Source organism: Neofelis nebulosa, chromosome 17 (genome assembly GCF_028018385.1).
Source record: "Neofelis nebulosa isolate mNeoNeb1 chromosome 17, mNeoNeb1.pri, whole genome shotgun sequence".
Taxonomy (NCBI): Eukaryota; Metazoa; Chordata; class Mammalia; order Carnivora; family Felidae; genus Neofelis; species Neofelis nebulosa.
Genome location: NC_080798.1, coordinates 42,074,319 through 42,099,117, shown reverse-complemented (window position 1 = coordinate 42,099,117; position 24,799 = coordinate 42,074,319). Strand labels below are relative to the sequence as shown.

Here is a 24,799-nt window from a genome sequence, read left to right as displayed (position 1 = left end):
TCAGTACCTTCTTTCACGGGCTCCTGGCTACTATGCTGCAAAGCCAGGAGTTTAGGGGTCTCCAAGGCCTTATGTTTTCCAGGACCCCGTGGTGGTTGTCTGCTTCACCTGCCTGCAGAATTTCACCTACAGCATTCTCGCGAGGATCGAGGGGGCTACCCTTGTCCTGCATGCTTGGCGATGGCCTCCTGCTCTCCAGTGAGATGTCTGTTGTCCCCAACCCCTTCTCTCTTAGATGAACAGGTAACTGCCATCCCTGAGTCTGCTATCAGGGTCTCAGTGACTTCTCCATTCTCTCTCCACCCGTCCTTTCACACATCCTCCATTCTAATGGGGCTGGACTCTCCCTTTTCCCCACAAGCCCTCAACTCCTCCCAGTTATTACCCATCACCTCCTTTCTGGGCAGTGTGTCATTATTTGTTTCTAGACTCTAATTTTAGTTTTATGTTTCTAACTAAATCTTTTCATCCATTTCTCCGTTCCTCTATTCTAGAAGTCCTCAGTGCCAGCATATGTCCAGATCTAATAGAGTTCTCGTTGGCTTGCTAAAACACAGATTGATGGGTTCCCCCTCCGGGTCTCTGAATCACTGCATGTGGGATGGGACCTAGAGTTTTGCATTTCTAACATGTTTCCAAGTGACGCTGGTCTGAGATTTTTAGAAAGCGCTGGCCTAGTCTTTCGCTCAACATGTATTTGCTAAGAATCTCCCAGGGCCTTGCTACTAAGGGAACAGTGCATTCTCATGCTCGTTGATGTTTGAGAGTCATTGTCCTAGGGAAGAAACATTCTGCTTTTGAGAACCCCACAGTCTAGGTAGCAGTCCTCAAGCTCAACTACACTTTAGAATTACCTGGGGAGCTTTAAAAATATTCCGTGCCTGGACTCCACCCAGAGCAATTGAATCAAAATCTCTGAAGTGGGGCCCGCTGTCATTACATTTGTTAGCTCTCCAGAGGATTCTAAAGTGTAGCCAGCCAGGGTTGAGAACCACTGGTCCAGGGAGGTGCAGTCTTGTAAACAGAAAACCTGTCTGCTGGGATCGGGTGCATATTTCAATCAGCTGCCTCAGGCAAGCTGCCCGGCTGAGCTAGAGGGAAGGGTTTGAAGTGGGTGTCAGCAACCCTGGGTTTTAGTTCCATCTCTGCTTTGTGGCTTCTGGCAAGTGTCTTGGCCTCTCTGATCTCAGTTTCCCCTGGGACCCAGTGCTGTTGGGGTTTAGAGGATCCCTGAGTGCCTTTCCCCTTCCTACGTTAATGATCCTAAGCTTTCCCTTCCTCTGTTGAGGACATGAGGGTGAATCTCTGTCTCACTCTCGCTGTCTTAAGTTGAAGGGCTAGCATAGTACTGCAGATTAACAGAGAAGTTAAAAAAAAATACAGCCAATAGGTCTCTTCAGAGGCACTAAAACAAGATGAGAACATAGGTCCGAAGGCTGGTGAATTTCATCTCTTCCATCTTGCCTTGTAGAAAGTGGCGGGGTTTTGCTGATGAGACTTTGCTTACGGGGCTGGTTCTCAAACTGTGGCTCCTGCGCTAGCTAGTAACAGCAGCATCCCCCGAGAAGTTGCCAGAAATGCAAATTCCTGGGCCCCACCCCACACTTGCTGAGTTGGAAAGTCTTGGGGTGGGGTTCCACAGTGTGTGGTTTAACAAGCCCTCCCCGTGGCTGTGATGCACCCTTCGGATTGAGAGCCACTGACCCAGGGAAATGTGGCTGTGGCTTGTAGCTACTTTCTAGCCCCAATCCGGAGGGGCACAAGGAGCAGCTATCGATCTTGAATGCCTATGTCCCACAGAACAAACACCTAGTTCTCTGGTGTTCTTAAAAAGAGACAGAGGAGAGGTTGGCAGCATGTGTCTGTTGCACTCATTGGTGGCTTTTGCCTTCCTCAAATCGGGTGCATGTTCTCCATGCTTTTGGTTTTAGAACTGAATGTCCTTTGCTTAACATAGATAAAAGGGAGAAGCCTCTGCCACTGCATATGATGACCCAGGTGGTTATTTTTGGTAGATGTGTCAATGTTCAAGTTTATCCCTGGGATCGTCCTACTTACGGCCATCTAATCAGATTACAGCGGAGAAAAGCTGTTATTTAGATGTGTGTTGTTCTGTGCGAAGAAAGTACCAGAACGTTCCTGGGGCATGTAACTCAGTGGCTGGACCATGATTCTGGCTGGCGAAGGGGTGGGTCTGAGAGGCTTTGAAGGAGAATGGCCACGTTGTGTCAAAGCAGTTAAAAAGGAAGGTCTCCTTTACACAAAAGCGCCAGAGCGCTGCCTATAAGGATTCCAGGTCTGCTTTTATGAAGAGGAGACTCTAAGAAGTGTGGCAATTGTGAGCTGTGGGGGACCATGTCACCTTGATCCACCAATTTACTGCCGACAGCAGTCAAAAGAGCTAAACATCTTCACATGCCTCTCAATCCACTTTTATTGGATCATCCAAAAGAGGTGCCTGGGACAATAGTCGTGGATGTGACACTGATGTGATATATATTTGCTTCAACTAAAAGAAGCAGGTGTCTTTGAAGATCCTGGAAATGGGAGAGGATTCTGATTCCCCTCCAGCTCCCTGGCACCCTCAGGAAGTAAAAATAGGGTTTTGCATTAGTCTGACTTTTGTTTCACTGGCGTTTCCCTTGATGACAGTCAACTCCGCAACCCCAAACAGTCACCACCTCTGGATCCATCACAACATCTGCCAGCTGCCAGGCAGACCCCTGAAGCCTTCAGTGTTGCATCCTGCTTCCGTATCTGTTCATTTGCCAAGGTTTCTTTGAACTTTCTTTCAAGACGATAGCGCAAAACCCAGACATTGGGTAATGGTATTTTGCTGCCTGTTCCCTTTAATTGATGTCTGGCTGGTTTCTCCCTCCCTCATCCCTCCTCCAATTTAGCTCTGGAAACATCTGTCTTTTTATTCACCAATAGAGTCTCGAAAGGGTAACAAACCTGTTAGATAAAATATCAAAGTTATGAATTCTGATTTAATAAATGTGCATTCGAGAGATGATTCATGGCATGTATGATGGCTTTCAATTGCTTTCTCAAACAGTTCATGCCTCATTTCATTAAGAGCTTCAGTCAATGCCAACTGATTAATGATCACAGCACCAGTCATCTTTTGTTTAGTAAACATGAACATGAGACCCGTCTGGGCTTGGCCATATAGAACTTCATTTTAAATGCAAATAAAAATGTTTTAAAATAGATGCTTTTGTAAGTGTTCTTAGAATTCCGCTAAAATGATATTAGAAATCATTCATTTCTTTGCGTAAAAAATGCCTGCTGGATACCTATAAGTGCCATCTGCTGGCTAAGCCCCCGGATGAGGCACAGTGCCTGCCCTCGGTGAGCTTGTAGGCTAGTGGCTGCAAACCCTTTAATGTAGATAATTTCCGTCTGAGACATTCTGAATACTGATTGTTCGGGGCTCATGACTTAGAATCCCAGCTGGACCACAGAGTGGCTATGTGACACTGAGTGAGGTGCATCCACTGTGTAGGACTTGGTTTCTCCTTTTTCAAATGACCTTGTTGGATTCTGCTGCCTTTCATGTCCCCAGAAGTGCCGATGTTATCTGATTCTAATTCTTGCAGTATTTTTGTTTGCCTCTCACATCAATTTTAAGAGAAGACACAATAGAATAAAAACAGCCGAGGCTCAGCTAGGACAGTCACGCTCTGAAGTAGAATCCTTCATTTTAGAAGACCTATTGATCTTTTGCATATACTTTGGGTCTTCACAATATTTCCACAGTTGCAAAAGTCAAAGGGAAGATCTCCTCCTGGAAGAAATTAAGCAGCTTAACAGGTGGAAACAAATGGCTTTTCATTTCGTGTATAGTCTCTGAAGGTTTGTTTGTAGAAATAAGGACAATTAAAAACATCAAATAAGATAAGGAAACTATGGAGTCAGTGGTCCCCGGGAATAACCTGTGTGTTGCCGGTCCCGAAAGAAGTGACCACTCACACACCTGGCTTCCCGGACGCAACGTGACTTCCTCCATGTGACCCAGGAGTTATCAGGTGGGATGCCAGACTCCGGGAACTGTCACTGGGATGTTTCCTCATCCGCTTCAGTATTTCTTTTTAGTTAATTGTGGGTTGTCATGACCAAGAAAGGCAGCTTTGAAGTGGAGGGGCCTTTACTAAACGCCACTGTTGGACCCGGAACAGCATGCTGGAACACATGGAGGGCATATAAAGAGGTGCCCAGAAGCTGTCTTCCTGGTGAGAGAAAAGCCTGGTATGGCAACTGTCACCAAGACTGGAGAGTTTCAGAAATATCCAATCTACTTAAAGTTGCTTTCTGTTTTTCTGCCTCGTGGGCATCTTAGGGTTAGGTGACCGTTCTTGTGCCAAGGGAAGGCAGGCATCGTGGGGGTAGTGGAGGTGGATGGCTCGTGTGTTTTACGGTCAGCGCCAAGTATGAATCCTGATTCTGTCACTTGCAAGGATGACGTTGGACAAATGAGTGTTAATGTTTTTGTGCATTCGTTTCTTCATCTGTAGAATGGGATGCTTACTGATAGTGGTATTGAGAATGAAGTTAAAGGTGGGAGAGGGCTTGCCCCAGTGACGGTAGTAATTAACTACTAGAGTGATGATCTCTTTACCTGTGTCTTCATATTACCTCCCATGCATAAGCACCTTATGGGTGAAAAATGTCAACATCTCAAGTCTCTGAGTCTTGATGATGCTTCAAGGGATAGACCATGAATCCTATTACCCAGATGAGGGAGGCCTGACCGATGGGCAGGACCACAGCACAGTCCAGAGATGCCAGACTTCTTTTTTGTGCTCTTTCTGCCTCACTCAACCCCAGGGTGTTCACTGAGCAGCCTCCAGGTAGTTCCGCGAGTGGCTGACTGGGTGGCCAGTGTTGAGTGGAGGAAAAATGTCCTCAGAAATCAAGTTCGTTATTTCTTTTTGTCAAATTATTTGATGACACACACAATGCTATTTTCCAATTGTAAAGCAGTAGACAATGTATGTTCACAGGAGAAATTTTGGACCATATGGAGAGACATTTAAAAAAGATAAAAATTTCTGACAATTTAATCATTCAGAGATAACCATCAGTAACATATTTGTACATTTCCTTCATATTTTTCATATGTGTGTGTGCATGGTGGGTTGCATGTATATTATGTGAATATCCTACTGTATGACTATAATTTTGTAATTGGCACAATAGTTTATATAGTACGCATATAGCAATATATGTAAACAATAGTTTACATATTTTTATATTCTTTTTAAAAATAATTTTGAATTCCCTATAAGTCATGAATTTTTAACCTTTTTACCTCATTTGTTCCATTCCTCACCTTTTCTCTCTCTTGCTGTTGTTCTCCCTCTGTATTTGTGTACATGTATGTGCATATTTAATACCAACTTATTCATTTCTGAGTCATTTGAGAGCAATATACAATTGTATATACCATTGTCCACCTTCCTCCAAAACGCCAGTATACGTTTCCTTAAAACAAGAAAACTGTCTAATCACCCCGGGACAACCATTTAATTCAGGAAATCAACACTGAAAGAGGGCTGTTACCCACCTCTATTCAGATTTCCCCAACTTCCCCATCAGTATATCATCCTCCTTTCTGGTTCAGTCCACCGTGGTGAATTGTTCGTATACGTTAGTCTTCTTCAATCTGGAACCATTCCATATCTTGTCCTTAATGCCATGGAAATGATGCTGTGTTTTCTCAACGGACCACACCGATGCCAATCTATCCTGTCCTTTCATGCCAATTTTGATCACCTGGTCAAGTTGGTATATGCCAAGTTTCTCTACCATAAAGTCACCAGTTTCTATGTATGATTTAAAGGCATTTTTGTGGGGAGATTCTCTGAAAGGCTGTCAATATTCTTTACCTCATCAAACCTCTGCCTGCTAGCCTTGGCTTCTATTGATGCTTCCTGCTGAGTTAGCCACCACTATGATGGTTGTCAAATGGTGGTTTTCTATTTTCACAATTTTCCTACATTTTTTAGTTATTCTACTGTAAGGAAGAGTTTCCCTTTCTCCCTCATTTATTTGTTCTTTAACTAGTTATTCATATGAATGCATAGATTCATATTTTATTCATATTTTATTCTGATTTATTCTGATGTTCACATTGTCTCAGGTTTAGCTGGTGGGAGGTTCTTGAATCTGGCTCCTTTTGCCCTTTTGAACATATTCCCATAATTCTTTGGGCACTTCTCTACTTTCTGGCACAGAAACATTTTCCAAGCTCCCGTTATACTTTTTCTGTGCCAGCTCTGAAATTAGTTATTTCTCCAGGGGAAATTTGGTTCCTTTTAGTAGACAATGGTATTTAGAAACCAAGCTCTGGGTAATGGATGTGTTCATAGCCACTGGAGTGTCATTGCTCCTGGTCCACTTAGGCAACTTAGCTAGGAAATCTATGTATGCATATATGTGTGTGATATATATTATATTATTATATACATATATATAATACATACACATACAAACAAATACATCTATTTTTATCTGTCTCGAACTATCTATCCATCCATTCATCCATCCACATGTGCGTACATGCACACACACACATCTATATTAGGGTTTCTGGGCCACAGCACTATTGAAATTTGGTGTTGGAGAATTCTTGGTTGGGGACAGTGTTCTGTGTATTGTAGGATGTCTGTGCCTATTACATGCCAGTAGGCACCCCTTCCTCCAGCTGTTACAACCCCAAGTGTCTCCTGACATTGCCATTGTCCATAAGGGACAAAATCACTCCTGGTTGATAGTCGCTTATCTATATAGATTTTCATATCTATTTCCATATATAATTTTTAAAATTCAGTTCATACCAATACCTTTATTTCTTTTTTTTAAAATTTTTTTTAATATTCATTTATTTTTGAGAAACAGAGTGAGACAAAGTGTGAGCGGGGAAGGGGCAGAAAGAGTAGGAGACATAGAATCTGAGGCAGGCTCCAGGCTCTGAGCAAGCAGTGAGCACAGAGCCTGATGCAGGGTTCGAACCCACGAACTGTGAGATCATGACCTGAGCCGAAGTTGGACGCTCAACCGACTGAGCCACCCAGGCGCCCCCAGTACCTTTGTTTCTAATCCACTGCCTCAATGTCTCCCATTCTAACCTCCATTTCCATCTTTATAAATCCTTCTCTGACCATCAGAGATCTGGCTCCCATTAGCCTCAGTTTAGTTATTTATTTGTCTAACTCCTCTGTATGTAATCAGTTTCCCTACCGTGCTAGTCACTTCTCCAGCCCCTTCGACCCTCCACCGCCATCTCCACAGCTCCCCACTCCCTCCTTCCTTGGCCTCTTGGGCACACAGGCCACCACTAACATCCCTCATGTAATTGCATTTTCCTGTGTTTGTTTTCCTTGCTAAATTTTAAATTCCATAAAGGTGGAGAGGAAGACTGATAGCTGAGTCCCCAGAGCCTGGCATGGTGCTGGTATGCAGTTTGTGTTCGACAGTTGCCTGATAGATGAATAGACATAAAAATGCTGGATTTTTCAATTGTATGGCAGCATGGAAACATCACCTCTAAGCACTTGGGTGTTTGCTTTCTGCCCACTTTCTAGGTAGGAAAGGCTGAGCCTCATCGGAATGGCTCAGTGGCTCTTGGTCTGAATCCCACTCTGTGCTGTCTCACCCCATCAGACAATATACCCTTTCTGACCGTGACTGGTTTTTCTCATTTTGCAGGGTTTAAGAGCTGAATTTCCAGCTGCCAGCAAGTGTTTATTTGTGACTCTGTCTGACAACAGGGGGGCTGTTCTTTGCCGTCCTTTCCTGGCTGACCTCATCCTTACTAATCCCACCACCACTCTGCCCCCCGCCCCGCCCCTCTGCAGCAGACGGTCATATTTGTTCTTCTTTGCCGAGCCTGCCTTGGGTAGACTACTGATGTGGAAAAAGACTGTTGCTCTGGCACCCTGAAGAGTTTTCAAATAAAACTCCTTTCAGTTCAAAGATACCTGACCATCTAGTACCAATGGTATGACTTAACCAGAGACAGAGGAGCAGGGATGCTAGGATGCTGTTTCATTCCGCCCCTTATTCTCAGCCCGACAGGGTGGTTTCTCTTGCAGGCTATGTAAATATTTGTGAATGGTTCATGCGCACAGAGACCCTCTCCTTCTGCCCACCTCCCAGGGTCCATGGCACACTGTGGACTGCTGGCTTCCTACAGGCAGGAAGTGCTGCATTCTAGGAAACGGGCAGCTGATGAAGAGGGGAGCCCTGACGCGGAGTTGCAACCAGTCTCATTTCAAGATCACAGCTCCTCTCCCCCTCGCTGTGTGGCCTTGGAAAACACGACCTCGTTTGTAAAGCTGGCTGGGGAGTCGGGACAAATGTCAAGGACGCTTTGAGCTGGGGCACACAGTGATCCTCTGAGGAGTCCCTTCTAGTGGGAGAAATGGCAGGGGACAGAGAAGGACCCCGCACTTGATGGCAGGAGACCTTGATTCTAGCCTGGGCTTTGCCGACGCCTGACCTCAGAGCAGCCTCTGTCTCGCTCAGCGTCATCACCGGGTCCCCTGGAGGCTGCCTGGTGCAGAGTAGGCCCTTAGTAATCACATCCTCAACATTTGCTCTTGTTGGATGAACTGACCTCCTGAAACTCCTTGGGCCCCAGTGTCCTTATCTATAAAATGGGGACAAAGAAGGGTCAAGGTGATGTACAGCAAGCGCTGGTTCCAGTGTTTACATGTGGTCAGTACTTGGGATCACGTTACCTTTTTTATTGTGTGATTCCGGTCCATCCACTTCCAGGGGAGAGCTCCACCTGCTCCTCGAGTTTTGGGTTCAGCACTGGATGGTGAGCAGAGCTGAGAAGCACTGAGTGCCTGCTCTGTGCCCTGCATGTGGCCTGTGCTGTCACATTTTATTCTCCGAGCAGGCCTGGCAGACAGACTAAGTATCATCCCCAAGTTATACTTGGCCTGGCCCCGGGCAGGAAAGGGGTTTCCCTGAGGTCACTTGGTTGGTTAATCGCATGGCCAGGTTTCACTCTCCACCTTTGCCTGATTCCACAGTGGGTGCTTTTCCCACTGCCCCCGCTGCCTGCCAGGATGGGGGTTGTTTGGTTTACCTGCCAAGGTCTATCCACTCACTTGTGACCCAGAGCCATCCTTGTCATGACCAGGCCTGTGCTGCAGAGAAAGTAGGCACACCGGGACCCTGGGGCTCCCAAGTCCCAAACCGGGGGTCCCGTTGCCCCCTCTGGCACCCCTGGAAGGACAGTATGCATCAGGCCAATGGGTATTGGCAGAAAAATAACCCCAGCGTCATCACAGCCTCTAACTGTGTTTGATCCAATGGCTAATGGGGTCATTAGCAAAGGAGAGTAATTGTAGGTATGCCTCACCCCCCTGGTTGCCTCCAGATCAATGGCCGTTTATCATCTTCTGGCTTCTCCACCTGGGATACAGGCAGTGGCATGACTGGTCTGGCATCAATTCTTGGGAAGGTAAACACAGTTCATAACTATCCCTGGTGCTGGTCGATGCCCTCCAGGGTCTTCCTGTGGTTGGAACTCACAGCTCCCTGGGGCCTCTGCCAGGAAATGGGCCCTAGTATCTCTGTATTCACAGCATGTGACACGCTACACCCCAGAGCACATGGGAGATGGCACGTTTGGTCCCAAAGGCACCCAGCAAGCCTCCTCCTTGAAACAGCACCAGCTAGACAGAATCAATTTCCCATTGACTTTCAGCCCCATCTCAGACACAGTGTAATTCTTGTCTGAGGGTTTATAAAGGCCATTGACTGTCTTATAAAAGATTTAAACACTTACCTTGTGGCATGTGGGAGCTCTATCTATCACGGTGCCTTTTTGACAACTTGTGGGGGTGGGGATGGGTTGGGGGAGGGGCAGCTGGCGTTCCCACGGCAGGTGTGGTTCAGACAGTCAATGCCTGCTGGACCTGCTGAACAGGGTGTGGATGGATCATTCGGAGGACCCTCCTAATTCATTACCCGGGAGGCTCTTCTCCACAGGGAGTCAGGCTCCCTGTGCCCCATTTTGCAAAGAAATCACATGTGACACAAGATAATCTTTACTCCAACATTGCCTCTCCTGGAACCAAAGCACATAACTGGGACATGTTTGGAACCAGAGGCATCTTTTTATCTAGCACAAAGGATTTGCTAGGTAACAGCAATGGAACAATAATGATAACCCTTTGCAGTTGGTTAGCCCCTCTCCATAAGCTGTGTCCCTATCTAGTCTCCTTTTACCTATAGAATAACTCTGGAAGGTAGGTGGAGCCACAATTGTTATGTTCATTTTACAGACAGGGAAACTGAGTTTCAATGAGGTTAGGTGTGTGTTTGACCAAGATAATCTCAATCCTCAGCACTATTTTGCAACTTCCCTTTCTCCTATGCTTTACTGCCTGTTCTCTTTTTATCCAGCGTCTCTGTAGCCATGTGATTCTTAGGGAAAAAGAGAGGACAGGGATGATGGGATTCATTTCCTGAAGTAGCTCAGTCCAGGGGGTGATAGAGACCAGGAGCTGGGTAACTGCATTTCAGTTTTTAATGCTATAATAGCTTTATGGTCAAGGAAAATGGGAGGATTGGGAAACGGATGGTCAGAGCTCTGTGGTGGGCAGAAGAGTTGGTGATCAGGCAACATGGTGTCAGAACATAAGCACAGGTGCTGGGGCATGAGGACACCCAACCTGCTGGGGAATTGCAACAGTGACAAGTGTTAGGGGGGAGACTCATGAGTCGCAGGGTAGGGAGTGAGAGAGGAGCATGATCTGGCCTCCTTATCCCCTCTGATGGCATTTCTCATGCCTCTCCCTCTTGTTAACTTTCTTTTGTCCACACTGGCCTCCATGCTATTTCCCAGGAACCTCAGGGCCTTTGCACTGGCTCCTCCCATTGCCTAGAATAATCTTTCCTAGAATAGAATAGACTTACAACACCGAATAGTCTTTCCTAGAATAGAATAGATTTACAACACCACCTCCTTCAAGTCTTTACTCCAATGTCATTTTCTCAGGATGATTCTGACCACCAAGTTTATACTTAAAAGCCTTCCACCCTACCCCCAGCATGCCCGACCTCCTCTCTCTGTCTTCCATCTTATTTTTTCCATAGCATTTACCACCTTCTAACATACTATGTAATTTACATACTTATTATGGATATTACTTACTGCTTTCTTCATCAATTAGAATGTAAGCTCTGTGAAGACAGGAGTCATTGCTTTGGATTTATCCAAAGTGCCTAGAACAATGCCTGGCATGGCGTAGATACTCAATAAATAGTTGTTGAGTAGATGAATTAATGAATGATTGGTGTTCAATGCTTAGCAAGGTGAAGGGCTGGGATTCATTGTTGTGAACAATGGGGAGGTTGAACTTTATTAGGGACAATGGAACTGAAGGAAGTTAATCAGAGGAGTTATGTGTTTCTATTTTATGTAGGTTATGTGGAAGGGAAGATAAGGATTAGGGAGACCTAATCCAAGTTTAGGATCAAGAGGTTTGGAGCCAGGTGAGGAGTGTGGGGACTAGGAAGAGGGAGACATATCATGGAGATTAGACAGACTTGGCTCCATGGGCTGCTTTGAAAGCAGGACTGACGCTGATTCCTTGGTTTGAAGTTGGCCAGCTGGGCGGAGAAGCTGGTCATTCACTGACTCTGAGACCAATGCTTGTGTATTTGTGCGTGCATGTATGTGTGTGTGTGTGCGTGCGTGCGTGCGTGCGTGTGTGTGCATACTCAAGGGAGGCTGGTCTATGCTGGGTTGCAGGCTGTACCAGCCATGTCAATGGCACTGTGCATCTGACTTGGATGTTGGGAGCCATTTAGTGTGGAACTGACTGTGCTACCAGAAGCCTGGAGTGATGCATAATTGTCTACTGGTGGGAGGGAAAAAAATCAAACAGCAGAGTGATTATCTGACTGTCTTTTGCTTGGTGTTCTAGGGCTGGACTGAAGGCCTTGATGAAAATACGGTCTGACTCAGAGAGGCTACTCAGTGCTTCTCAAGTCAGAGCAGGCAACACAGTACTCAGTCTCCAGAGGGGGTCTCCTGTGGGGCCAAGCTCAGGCTCAGTGTGTCCTCTTTCCCCTTCATCTCATGCTTCATCCATTGTGGCTGCGTGTATGCCATCCCTACTCCTCCCCTTGGAGTCCTCCCCTCTTCCTTTCCCTCCTCTTCCTCCTCCTCCTCTGACTGTGTGGTTGCTTGTGGCCCCTAGACCTTCTTACTGATCACAGCCTCTGTGCTAACAACACACTGTTAACAACTAAGGGGCCTCTCACACTGGACCATGTGGACTTTCGGCACCTGTGGGCAGACACCCCCACACCACAGTGGCAAGAGACCACCAGGTTTTTGTCCCGACTCAGCTATGGACACTGGAAGTGGGACTTGAAGAGAGTTCCCTTTCATTTTGGAATTTCAGGGTCCTCATCTGGGAAGAAGCATAGAAATAGCTGCCTCAGTCAGAATGCTGGAATCTTAGGTTGACGGTTGGAATGAATAGTTGGATTTGCTGTGGTCAGGAGGAAGGACGTTTTGATCTTGCATTTGCAGATGTCACGTGAGATAACATCTGTGTCATATGAAAGTCCCCTCTCACAGCATCTTTGTTGAGTGGTACCTTCTGCATTGAGAAACATCTCAAGAAATAACCATATAAAATCTGTTCCTAAGGACATTAGGTCATAAAAGCATTCCAGTATTTGATGAATTTTCTGTGAAATGCCAACATTTAATGAGTTTCCTCTGAAAGTTTTGAAACTTTCAATGTTTTTAATGCTTTTAATGTCCTACTGAAAGCATTTTGTAAAAGAAGTACACTTAGATCTGTAGTCTCCATACTTCAGTTAGCCCTTATGGTGGCCACATGCACTACACCCAGATCTTAAGAACCTTCCTTGTACATCATGCAGAAGGGAGCAGATCTGCCTGCAATATAGTGGGAACCACTTCAGGACGCTGAGCAAGGAGAGAAACATTCCTCCTTTCCCTCTTTTCCCTCTTTGGCATGGAGTAGAGGCCAGATCGCAGAGAAGTGTGATTTAGATGTCTTTGGATGAGTTTGGAAGGTTGGGATACGTTGAATGGAGAGATGGAACAGAATTAAAAGCTGCTATGCATGGAGCATCAGAGTTGATGGAACTTTTAGATTCTTAGATAGGAGAAGTGAGGAAGAGAAGGGAGTCAAGTGAAGCTCCGTGTTTGTTATTGACCTTCTTAGAGAAATATCTTGGAAGATTGGTCTGTACAGCTAGTGGAAGGTAAAGGAGCAGAGACTACAAGTATAGACAGTGCTTTGAAGGAGCATGTCTGTGTGAGGGAGCTGGAGGGAGGTAGAGGGTCAAGGGAGATTTTCCTTTTGTTTTTGAGGTATGGGAAGTCCAAGCATATTTATATGCTGATGGAAGGAGTCTTTGCTGGGGGGTCACCTGGCAGGGCAGAATACAGAAGTGATAACTGATGGACAAGACTCCTGAGCGGTACACGGTACAGAGGAAGGAAGAAGCACACTCATCTTCCTCTGAGGAGGAGGATGTGGTAGGAAGAAATAGAAAGCATTCCAAATTTGCGGGTAATGAAACAAAACAGAGAGTTTATATGTAATCCCTCTCTGATCAACCTGAAGTAGGAAGCAAGGTGCTCTTCTGTGAGACAGGGGAACGAAGTGGGGCTGGGGCTTGGGAGAATGTAGCAGGTCAACTTAGAACAATGGAGGTGAGTTGCCTGAGGCCCAAGGGGTGTTAAGGCTGCAGCTGGGATGGGACCCGGCATAGGGCGTCACTGGGTCATTATCCCCGGCATAAAATGGGAACTGATCGGGCAGCAGCAGAAGCAGATGGCTGCTTTGCCCCGTGGTTCTACTTATGGGAAGTATGGCTGGGGAGCTATAGAGCAAGGAGCCAGAGAATTAATGAAATGATGGTTTAGAGCCGTGGGATTAAGAGAAGCCCGGAACAGGGAGCTGATATGCATAGAGAACTCAAAGAGTGGGATACCATGATAAGGTCAGACAAAAGATGGTAGATGGTTAAAAGAGCTGAGAATACCTAGGCTGTGGTCAGATGTTAGATTTTTAGGATTTCTGGGTGGTGACCATAAGATCCAGGGTCTGGCGGCTGATGGGGAGGTAAAAATGGTCACTAACATTACACTAAATACAACCCTAAATGCTTTAGGTGGCTTTTCCCATTTAATCTCATGGAAATTCTTACTTTACAGGGAAGAGACTGAGGCAGAGAGGGAAGAAACAGATTGATGAAGGAGCCACAAGTGAGCCATTGTTCGAGGCTGGGACGTGAAGGTAGGGGGTCTTTTCCATTCTCAGCCGCTTTTCACACCACCATGATAGCAGTTGGCTGAGTCAGCTCTGCACGTTAATGTCCCTCAGGATGACGGCGGTGGTTGGGTGGAGAGGAAGGGGGTAAAACAGGAATTGAACCTTCCATGAAACATTGGCCTACACCCACACGACAGCTGTAGTATCTCTCTGCCCTCGTTGGATCCACCACCTTCCCATATGGGCCAAGTCAGCTAGCTCTGTGCCTCAAAGGCTGATAAGCTTCATCCTGGGCACATTTGTCATGTTTGTGGCCGATGCTCAGGTTCCTGATGCACTGGCTCCGTGGCTGGCTACTGGAAGCTGATCTTGGCAGTGGATTCAAGTCCCAGCCATTAGTGGTGGAAACTGGAGAATTGGAGGGATCAACCTTGGAACGTCACTACTGTCCCAGGAGGGAGAGTCACCCACAAGAAAAGTGCTGTTAAGCAGGATTGTGCATTGATGGGGGAGAGTGAGTGGCCTCTGTGTTCCTCACCACATTCCTTCATCAGACCCTGACGTATAGTGTCCGTGGGGCCACGTTTTCAAGGGGGTGTTAGTGCCGCAGGCACCTTTCAAATTGTGTGGTTGCTTTCCTCAGAATAACCATCCTAGATGCGCTCGCGGTCTGGATCCAGGCGAGTGTTCTTTGTGAATACTCTGGTTGTTCACTGCGTTTGTCCATTTATGCCTCTTGGTTGCTTTAAAAATCTTGTAATTTACATCCTTTTTCCTCTCTGTTTATCCCATCACAAAGAGGATAGCATGGCATGGTAGAAATGTCTGGATTTGCCTGTTTATTCAGCCCCTGTTAATTGGATTCTTCAACAGACACAGAAACGTGTTTGGGAGACAGGTGGGCTTGGATTTAATCCTCGTCGTGTGCTATCTGTGCAGGCAGGTGGCACATCAGATCATATTTTGGATGTCACCAATGAGTGGTTTTTAACCTGTAAATGATAGGGGCATTCTGTGACCATGAGGGAATGTATTATACTCTTGGATCCAATGCTCGTTTTGTTTTTCTGTACAATGGGGCTTTTGTATCAACTTGGCCCATTGTTTATGAGAAATCAGTAAGAGAATATTGTTGAGAGTCCAGTGCAGTGCCTGGCATATGGCTTCATCCCAATCTGTTGATTCCTCCTCCTTCAAATCACATACTTATTTTAAGTGACAGTGAAATGCCATTTCCCTGGATATAAAAAAAATAAAACAAAACAAAACAAACCCCGCATTCCCTACTGGCCACTGCTCTGCAACCAGTATGTCTGAATCATCCAGGCCTGTTCTGCGCTGACAGCTTCCATTTCAGGACTTCTGGACCTGGAATAAGGTCATCGGGTCTGGCAGGGCCCATTCTCGCTTTGGCTTTGTGGGAAGTCACTGTTCTGCCTTAGCCTTGCTGGGTGTTTCAGCTTGGATATTCTGTCATCCGGCTTCACGTCCTGTCTCTTCTCACACATGTTGTGCCATTTGTTCAAACATAAGAAACGCTGTGATTCTGTGAAAAGAGCAAAGCATTTCGAGCTTTGCCACCTGGGGTCGGCTCCTGGCTTTCAACCTTTCTAAGTGTCTATTAAGAGCAACTCCACACAGTGCTTATGAAGTCCAGTGACATAAGGCATGTGAAAATTCCATGAAAAATGTGAGAAGCTAGATGGATATTCGTTACAGTTTTATTTATTATTATCCTTTAATTTATATACCAACACCTACCTTTTGAGGCTGGGCTGCAAGAATGTCACAGATGGTTTGTTAAAATATCATTAATATGTCAGGCAATTAATAGAGAACGGGAGTACAGTTTACTCCATGTTTATGCATTAGTTATTTACCTTTAATGTTAAGCAGTATTTGTTGGTCTGGCCTGTTGGGCTATGGATAGGGAAGTTTTGAGAATCTATTTTCAGGGTTTTTTTTTTCTTTTTTTTTAGTAGCTTAAAAGGTCCATGCATCATCCTCAATGACTTTAATGGAGATTAAGTGAACGAAGTTCACAATATTGTCAATGGTAATTAAAAAAACAACTTCAGATCTGTCAGACTCATTGTGTTAGGAATGGTAAGAAAAGTCAGTGATCTGGCTTCGGAGCTGAACATGATAATCACTCCAGGTTCCCCTTCTGCTTTGTGTCTGTGCCACCCACAATGCTTATCCTGCGCACTCTACCCTTACTGTATCCTCTTCTCCAGAATCTGTCATGGCTCCCTATTGCCTGATGGGTCTTTCAGAGTCCTGATTGTGCCATCTCTGACAATACTGTCCTGCTTTTTCCCATTTGTAATCTGTGTTCTGGTGTTTCCAAGATTTACTGTCACCTTGATTGCTAATTTTTGTAAGAGCACACCTGAGGGTGGAGAGGGGGCAGAGTGGTACCATTGTGATGTTCCGTGACCGTTCTCCTGGAACCTTAGTGCTAGCCCCACTTTCTGCCCCTCTTATGAACCTGCTTTTGGTCACTGCACGTGTCACCGTATCTATCCTGTAGTCTGTGAGCAAGCTGGAGCAGATTTGACCCCGTATAATCACATAGCTCCTACCATGGTGTCCACACAGAACATACCTTCACAGAGTTCACCAAATGCATTAATATCGGGCTCTCCTGGGTCTTCAGAAGCCCTGGTGTTGAGTCAGGAAAATTCCCCAGTGTTGGTCACCTAGATTACCCTCCCCAGCATACATGGAGTAGGTCTAGAGCATGAGGGCAAGGGTGGGAAAGGCCTGTTTGGAATGGTGTGCCAGTGTTCCCCTGTTGTACCAAGTTACTACAAAGTGAGTGGCTCAAAACAACACATTTATTATCTTACAGTTCAGGAGGCAAGAAGGCCCACTGGGCTAAAATCAGGAGGGCTGCATTCATTTCTGGAAGCTCTAGTGGGTAGCCCTTTTCCCTGCTTTTTCCGGCTTCTAGAGACTATCCACTTTCCTCAGCCCACGGTCCCCTTCCTCCAGCTTCAGAGTCAGCAACGTTGCACCCTCTGACCATTCTTCTGTCTTCCTCCACACCCACACTGGTGTCTGATCTACTGAGAAAAATAGAAGCCATGGTCATTACACAATCCTTGCCAAATCACTCAACGCACCAACTATCAGCCAAATACTCAAACGACACACATTTACAGATGCATGCTACACACCCACTAGAGATCCTGAGACAAGTGTCTCTCATCACGGGGCAAGGGAGATAATGTCCTAATGAGGCAGGTCACTGTGAGGAAGGCTTCAGAGAGGGGTGAGCACATTAGCTGACTCTTGAAGGAGACACGGGTCATATAAAGGTGCCCATGGGGCAAAGTAGGGAGAGCTTTTCTGGCAGAAGGCACAGCCTGTGCAAAGCATAGAGGTTTAGACCAGCATGGCATGTTCCAGAGTCAGCCAGTAGCTCTTTTTATAAAAAAATGTTTTTTTCATCTTGGAGCTCGTGGAGGCCTACTGGGATCATGACTTCTAAAATGCCAATTTTGTCTCCAAGGCTGTGGCCCAAGGCCATTTTTTTTTTTTTTTCTGATTGTAAGCAAGGTCTTCTAAACCAGAGGGAGCATGTAGCTCTTCTCAAAAATGAAAGTGTTTATGCCTGAGATAAAACTGAATTTTATGTAGGCAAGACATGTATTTCCATGTACAGGAAAAGTGACCCCTGGCAGCAAACTAACGTCCAAGCAATCCAGGGAAAGGTAACTTGCTTCCATGGAACAGCAGCATGGTTTCTGCTGAATTCTGAAGCATCCTTCCCGCTGAGGCCATTAGACACCGAATCCATATGATGTTGTATCTCTTAGGGATTTAACTTGTTTGAAAGTAAGTGAGTAAGATTCAGGGGAAAAAAAAGCAGCTGTTTGATGTGACTTGACTAGAGATGGTGGGGAGAATGGCTGATAGTGGGGAAATGATAAGAGGCAGGTAGGTGTTACAGGCACATTGTGTCTCCTCAAAATTCATGTCAAAGTCGTAACTCCCAGTATCTCAGAATGTGACTGTATTTGAAGATAAGTTTTTGGAAGAGATAATGAAGTTAAAATAAGGTCATTAGGGGGGCACCTGGGTGACTGAGTCAGTTGATTTTGGCTCAGATCATGATCTTATGGTTTGTGAGTTTGAGCCCCGCACTGTCAGCGTGGAACCTACTTGGGATGCTCTCTCTCTTCCTCTCTCTCTCTCAGCCCCTTCCACACACATTCTCTCTCTCTCAAAATAAAATAAACTTAAAACAATAATAAATAAGGTCATTTAGGATATGCCCTAAATCCAACGTGACTCCTGTCCTTGTAAGAGGAGTGTAGGACACAGACACCGGCACACAAGGAAGACCATGTGAGGATAGGGAGAAGATGACCATCTACAAACTAAAAAAGGACACCAGTCCTTCTGGCACCTTGATCTCAGACTTTCAAGCCTCCAGAACTGTGAGAAAATACATTTCTATTGTTTAGGACACCAGTCTGTGGTGCTTTGTTATGGCAGCCCTAGAAAACTAATATAGTAGGTCATAAAAGAATATAAAAATCATTGGATGCCATACGTACTGGATGCTGTGATGTATCACTTAGATCTCCTTTCAAGTCCAATGGCCTTATTCCTCCAGTTGCTGCAAATGCTGTGGGCAAGACGGCCCTCAGCTATCAGCTTGTTTTAGGAATGTGCCTTGGATTGAGTTGCCTTGTCCGAGGACATGACCCTTTCCCCAGGGTAGTCTGCATCCAAGACTTGTTGACGTGTGTGTTTTAAGGCTTGGTCACTTTGCCCTACTTGGTTCACCTCTGAAAGGTCCTCTGGGTTCAGAACTTCTCTTGGGGTCGAATGAAGGGCTGAATTAGAGGCTTCTTTTCAGTCTCGCTCCCTTTCCATCCCTTCCCTTCCGTATGGATTGATCCCAAGACTGCTTCTTAATACATTCCTGTATGCTAACCTTTGTCTCAGGGTCTTCTTCTTGAAGAATTCAACCTGTGACATCATAATAAAGAAATTGGACTTTCTCCTGAAAGCATTGGGGAGTTATTGAGGCATTACATTTGGATTTGCGGTGTGGCTGGTGTGAAGGCTAAAGTAATGAGGGTCAAACTGATGCAGGTAGACCAGTTAGACAGATAGAAGCTTCTCCTGGGAGTGGGGAGGCTCAAAGCCATTCCAGTATATGGATTGCATTGTCCTGGCTTGACTGGCATTTATTTCTTGCTCAGAACTTTGAAGGAAGCTCAAGTCTGGTCTGTTTTCCAAGATGTGAGAGTCAATCAAGATGGGCATAATGTTTTGGCATGTCCTCAGGGATGTAGAGATGAATCGGAGGATAAGATATGCACGTTCTCCTTACAAGCTGCAAGGGTCTCATGAGCTCAGTCTGACTGGACGTAAGCTCTCACACACCAGTGCTAGCTACCTGTGGCTCTTGCCTCACACCATGCCACGACCTGACCCCGAACAGTTGCTAATGCAGTTTCTTCTGACTGAACTAGATTCGCTCTTGCTCCGTGACCTTTATTTACTTTATTCATCACTAAAGTCTCTGTTCTGCATCTATTCTGAAAGGAACCTTTACCGATGACTCCCTTAGGCTGGGTTAGGTATCTTTTTACTGTATTTTTCTAATATTTCTTTTTATTCAACCACTAGATAGTCAACTCCAGGACAATAGAAACTATGTCTTCTTAGGGATTTGGAGCAAAAGAAGCCCTGCACTCTTCTTCCCAAAATTTGACCATTAAAAATATATACACAAGGTACTGATTGCTGAATGGGGATCCCTTTATCTACTTTAATAGCGGTTGTACAACACCCAGTAGTCATCAAACCTAGAGACTCTAGTAAACTATGTAGGAGCTTGTGGCTTAAACCTGGGGCCAAGTGGTATCTCCTACTTGCTACCCTATGTTTAAACTTGAGGATCTGAAAACTTGAACAAATCCCAAGAAAAAAAAAGCATGACTTGTAGACTCCAAACTCTCAACTTTGTGAAATAGAACTATATGCCTGCCTGCATCAACCATAAAAGTTAAGAGTGGGGTAAAGGAGAGAGAGAAGGAAAATGGTGAGTCTGTCCCCTGAGAGGGGTCCTGCCCTGCTGGGTTCACAACAGAGTGGTAGGAAGGAGAAGGAGAATGTATGGCACTAGAGCCTGGATGGCAAAGGGAAATGAAAGAAGGGTTGCCTGCCTTTGGGACAGTATCCCTACCCACTAGGCAAATGCAGCTCATTGAATCTACGCTGGCCAATTGGATTAGACATTCTCCTTGCACAAGAAGGGAGGAGTGAGAAGGTAGGAGGACCAGAGTTCCCTCTAAGGCATTTCCCTACGTGAGGAAGGTGGATGGAAATGTAGCCTTTAGGAGGTGAAGTGGAAACATGGGGGAAAGTATACATAAGACTTTCCTCCAAGCATCTTGACCTTTGTGTCCCCAGAAACCAGTACGAGTATGGCCCAAAGTAGATATCTGTTAATGCTTATGGACAGAATGGGAGAATGCCTAAGAAGTGACCGTCGCTGACAGATTTGTGGCTATGCATCTTTCCCCATTTCTCTAAGTCCCTAATTAATGTCCTTGGCCTGAGTGGTATTATAAATGTAGCTCATTCTTAACTTTGCAGGCTTGTCTCTGAGTTCCCCCTCAGAATCTCTTGCAACCTCATCTTTAGTCACGTATGTCATGAAGATGTTTGTTACTTAAAATGAGCTCCTGCCATGTGGGCAGTTGGAAATGGCCAGAAGTGGGAACTAGAAGCCTGACCCTGCTGCTATCACAGGCAGTTAGGAGCTCCTTGTCAGTGTGATGGAGGGAACTCTCTTTGGGGCCAAGAAGTCCTTGTTATCTGACAAGGATTGACACGGTAGAGAAGGTGAATATAGGGAATAGATGGAAATCAATGGTAGGTGGGTGCAGAGGCATGGCTGCCTGTGTTCCATCCACTTATGGCAGAATGGAAACAGAATGAATCTCCTGAGTAAGGACTGGGAAGAGACTGACCAGGGATTATGGCCCCCTAGAAGCAGATGAGGATTCAGGACCGAACTCTAGTCTCAGTTGAGACCTAGAAGTGCTGGACAGGGAAGTGGGGGCAGTGCCCCACATGCTCCTGACACGGGAGGAGTTGACCCATGCACACAGTGATGAGGAGGGGGCTGTTGGCAGGCAGTGTCCCTTCTTGGAATCCACATTATGTGGCCAGTTCATAGGTTGGTTACTCTGAGTTGCTGACTTGGGTGTGAAGCATGTGCTGGTTCTACACCTTGGCGGAGCTAGACTAGCTCTTCACTACACTGTGGTAGGTGCTATCATGTGCTTCTGAAGTTCCCTTCAATGAGGGTTTACTTCCCTGGGTGCTGGAGGACTGTTGGCAGACAACCTTGACATCTGTCCCCTCTTCTGGTGCAGAAAGCCACCCACCTAAGATCGATCCCCCTCTGTCAGGTGGCCAATCTAATTAAATAGTTGATGTGGAAGTGTGAAGTATTTTAGCTCCACTAGAAACAATGCTGAAGGGTCAATTCTAACTCTAGAGCTTTCTGCAAGGTTAGTCAAAACTACCATTGGGTTTGCAGTACGACTGAATGTCTCGCTCTGCTACTGACCTCGGTTCTCATCCCTTCCCCAGGTTTTGATCTGCAGGGCACTCCTAATAAATATCTGACATGCTCAACATCTCAACACTTTATTCCTGGGCAATTAGGCCTGTGACTCTTCCCTCTGTATTTTTCTCTCTGATCTGGTTTGGGAAGAGCCAGGAGTGAGTTTAGGTTGAGCACAAAAGGGCAGGTGTGGGAGTGGTAGGAGAAAAGGGCCCAGGTTTACACAACATTGGATCTAGAGACCCTCAACAGAATTTATTCAAGGCCTGGTTGATGGGGCCAGTGACATCTTATACTGGTAATGTTCACAAGAGATGCTCTTATGTGGAAAAGGGCGATGGTGGTTACCCAGAAGCAGATGGCTGATGTTATCTGGACAGAGAGAACTGGGGGACCCTGGGCTTGATCTCAGGAAACAATAAGATTGCCCATGAGTTAACAGATATTTTTAGAATGCTTCTTTGTTGAAGTTTGGAAAGTTTTACAACTGATTCTGAAAATTGAAAATGTAATTGTCATGGTTATACCCATTATGTAGCCTCAAATGTGCCAGTGTGGATTTGAGTCAAAGAGTCCCTGGAAAGGAGGGAGGCAGACTGGAGAAAATTCTATGAGTCCTACTTGAAGTCTCATTGCCTGGCTCTGTCTTGGGTAAATTCCTCTCCTCTGAGTTCACGCATCTGTGTAATGGAAAGAAAAATCCCTATTTCTCATATTTGTCATGGAAACTGAAAAAAAAAAATCTCCCTTCTCCTGCCTCTATCCCACACAGCCTCTGGAAAGTTATATTCCTTATGTATTAATTTCTTATGAATAAGTAATTCTTTGAGCATGTCCTTTTTGCCACGTACTCTGCTGAGAAGTGGAAACATAGAAAACAGAAAAACATGGGCCAACCCTTGAATAGCTCTCAGTTTCCCGTGGGGGGCAGACCCAGAAATGGTTTATGATTGGAAGGCTTAGGCACACAGCCACCCCTTCCCCATGAAGGTCCCGGTAAGGGGTGTGCATAGCATACATACAAGGGAAGCAAACAAAAGGCCCCAGATAACACAGTTATGTTCACTGGGCAGAGAAGACCTAGGAAGGCAGACTGAGCCCTGTTGACTTCCCCCATTTCCTCACATACCAAGGATTCACATAAAAGCAAGTCTGGAAGTCTCCATTGTCCCAGGGTCTCCCATGCCCAAAGCCAAGTTCTCAGATTTCTCCCTCTCTGGACATAAGGTGCATAGAGAGAATTACAAACCAGTTATGGCTGCCAGAAGTTGAAGAAAGCAGAGCCTTGGGACAGGCGACTGAAATCCTGGGTAGGTCCCAGGTCACTAAGGACGACAGTGATATCTGTAGTTTCTTACTTGTCCTGAGAACGAGTGGTCTGAACTTGCACGTTCATCAAAATGACCAGGGGAGCTTTAAAGGAGGTGGCTCCATGGTCTAGTGTCTGGACAGTGGTTCTCAGTTGGGTAGGGGGCAGTAAGAAATGGTTGGCAGGGCCACAGGAGAGTCAGGGCTCTGGGCTTTTCAATTCTAGTGTGCAGACTCCGGAGAATGTTGGGTTTGGATGTCACACACTAGCCTGCCGAGTCCGTTGGAATCAGGTAGACTAAGGTTGCTGGTGATGGAGACTCCTGGAAGCCAAGAAGGAATACAGACTTTTCGTGAGAGGCCAGCATCATTCCCAAGTCCTTACATTGCCTTGGCTCTGGGGGTACTAGGCCAAACGAGAAGAACATTCAAATTTTTAAACAGACCTAGTAACGAGGAATCACTTTCTCCAGAAATCACTGGTCCCATTCTGGGGTCATTCTGACTGTTAGAAAGTCGTTCCCCATCCCATGCCTTCCACTCATTGGTTCCTGTTCTATCCCTCAGCATTGGTGGAATGAGCCAGAATCTGTGATGCTTGAGGCCTATTTTAGCTGAAATTAGTAATCAATAAAATCTACGGTCAATAGGCACAAGGCAAAATAAATAGTCACATGAAGGTGACCAATCCTAATTTAATGAGAGTGATCCATCACTTCAAGCAAAATGCCATTGGCCCCAGATATTGGAATCAGATCCTTCAACAGAGGGATGCGGTTGCCTGGGGAGGGGGAGAATGGGAATGAATGTGGGACTTCAGCTTAGTTCTTCCGCTGCCCCTGCACATGAAAATTGGGCCACTCAGCAGCGAAGCTGTCACTGAGCAACATTTATAGGTTATACTTGTGTGGAAAAATGATTGACATAAATATATTTAATGTCTAAAAACACAAGCACTGATTATTCCGTGAAGAAAGTATTAGGAAACTCATTCAGAACTGTGTTTTTGTGCCTCTATTGGCCTAAGCATCACAATTAGCCTCCACACCCACACAAAATGCAGATACAGTTGTAAAATGAATTTTGAAAATTGGGTCCCTCAAGCTTTCTGGTTCCCATGCCAACTGTGTATGTTTGGTGTCACTTGGATCTTGATTGCATGAAAAATACTTCTTGTTCTAGCACTTCCATCACTTCCTGAGACATGTGGCTGACACTTTGTACTTTATATGTGAAAAATAAGGCTGTATTGTTTCAGCCACTTTTGCGGGGCGTTTTGTCACTTATAGCAGAGAGCATCCGTGCCTTTCCAGGCAGTTCCTGCCTTTTGTGGGACCTTCTTCTCAGCAGATCTTGCCTGTCTTGTTCAAGGTCTCAGCCTGAGAGCCCACTTAAACTCTTTGTCATCCCACCTCCTCCCAAGCCACCACACCTCCCCTTTCCCCCCCAAACTTGTCAAGTTGACCTGCATGCTTGTATCCCTGACTTCCTAATACCTTGTCCTCTCTTCTTGTGGAATGGGACTCCCATCCCACCACTGGAACCTCTCTTGAAAGTCATTAGAAAGGTCCAAGTTGCCAAGCCCCATGAACCCATT

General features: G+C 45.7%; 1 long non-coding RNA gene across 2 annotated transcripts in view; it reads left to right on the top strand.

Moving 5' to 3' along the window:
* Nucleotides 1-24,799, top strand: part of LOC131499573 (uncharacterized) — an 815,236-nt gene that overhangs the window by 398,531 nt on the left and 391,906 nt on the right. For both annotated transcript variants that reach the window (XR_009255960.1, XR_009255961.1), the window contains one exon: nucleotides 14,234-14,315. This is a non-coding gene — a long non-coding RNA (uncharacterized LOC131499573). The remainder of the gene's footprint in view (nucleotides 1-14,233; nucleotides 14,316-24,799) is intronic.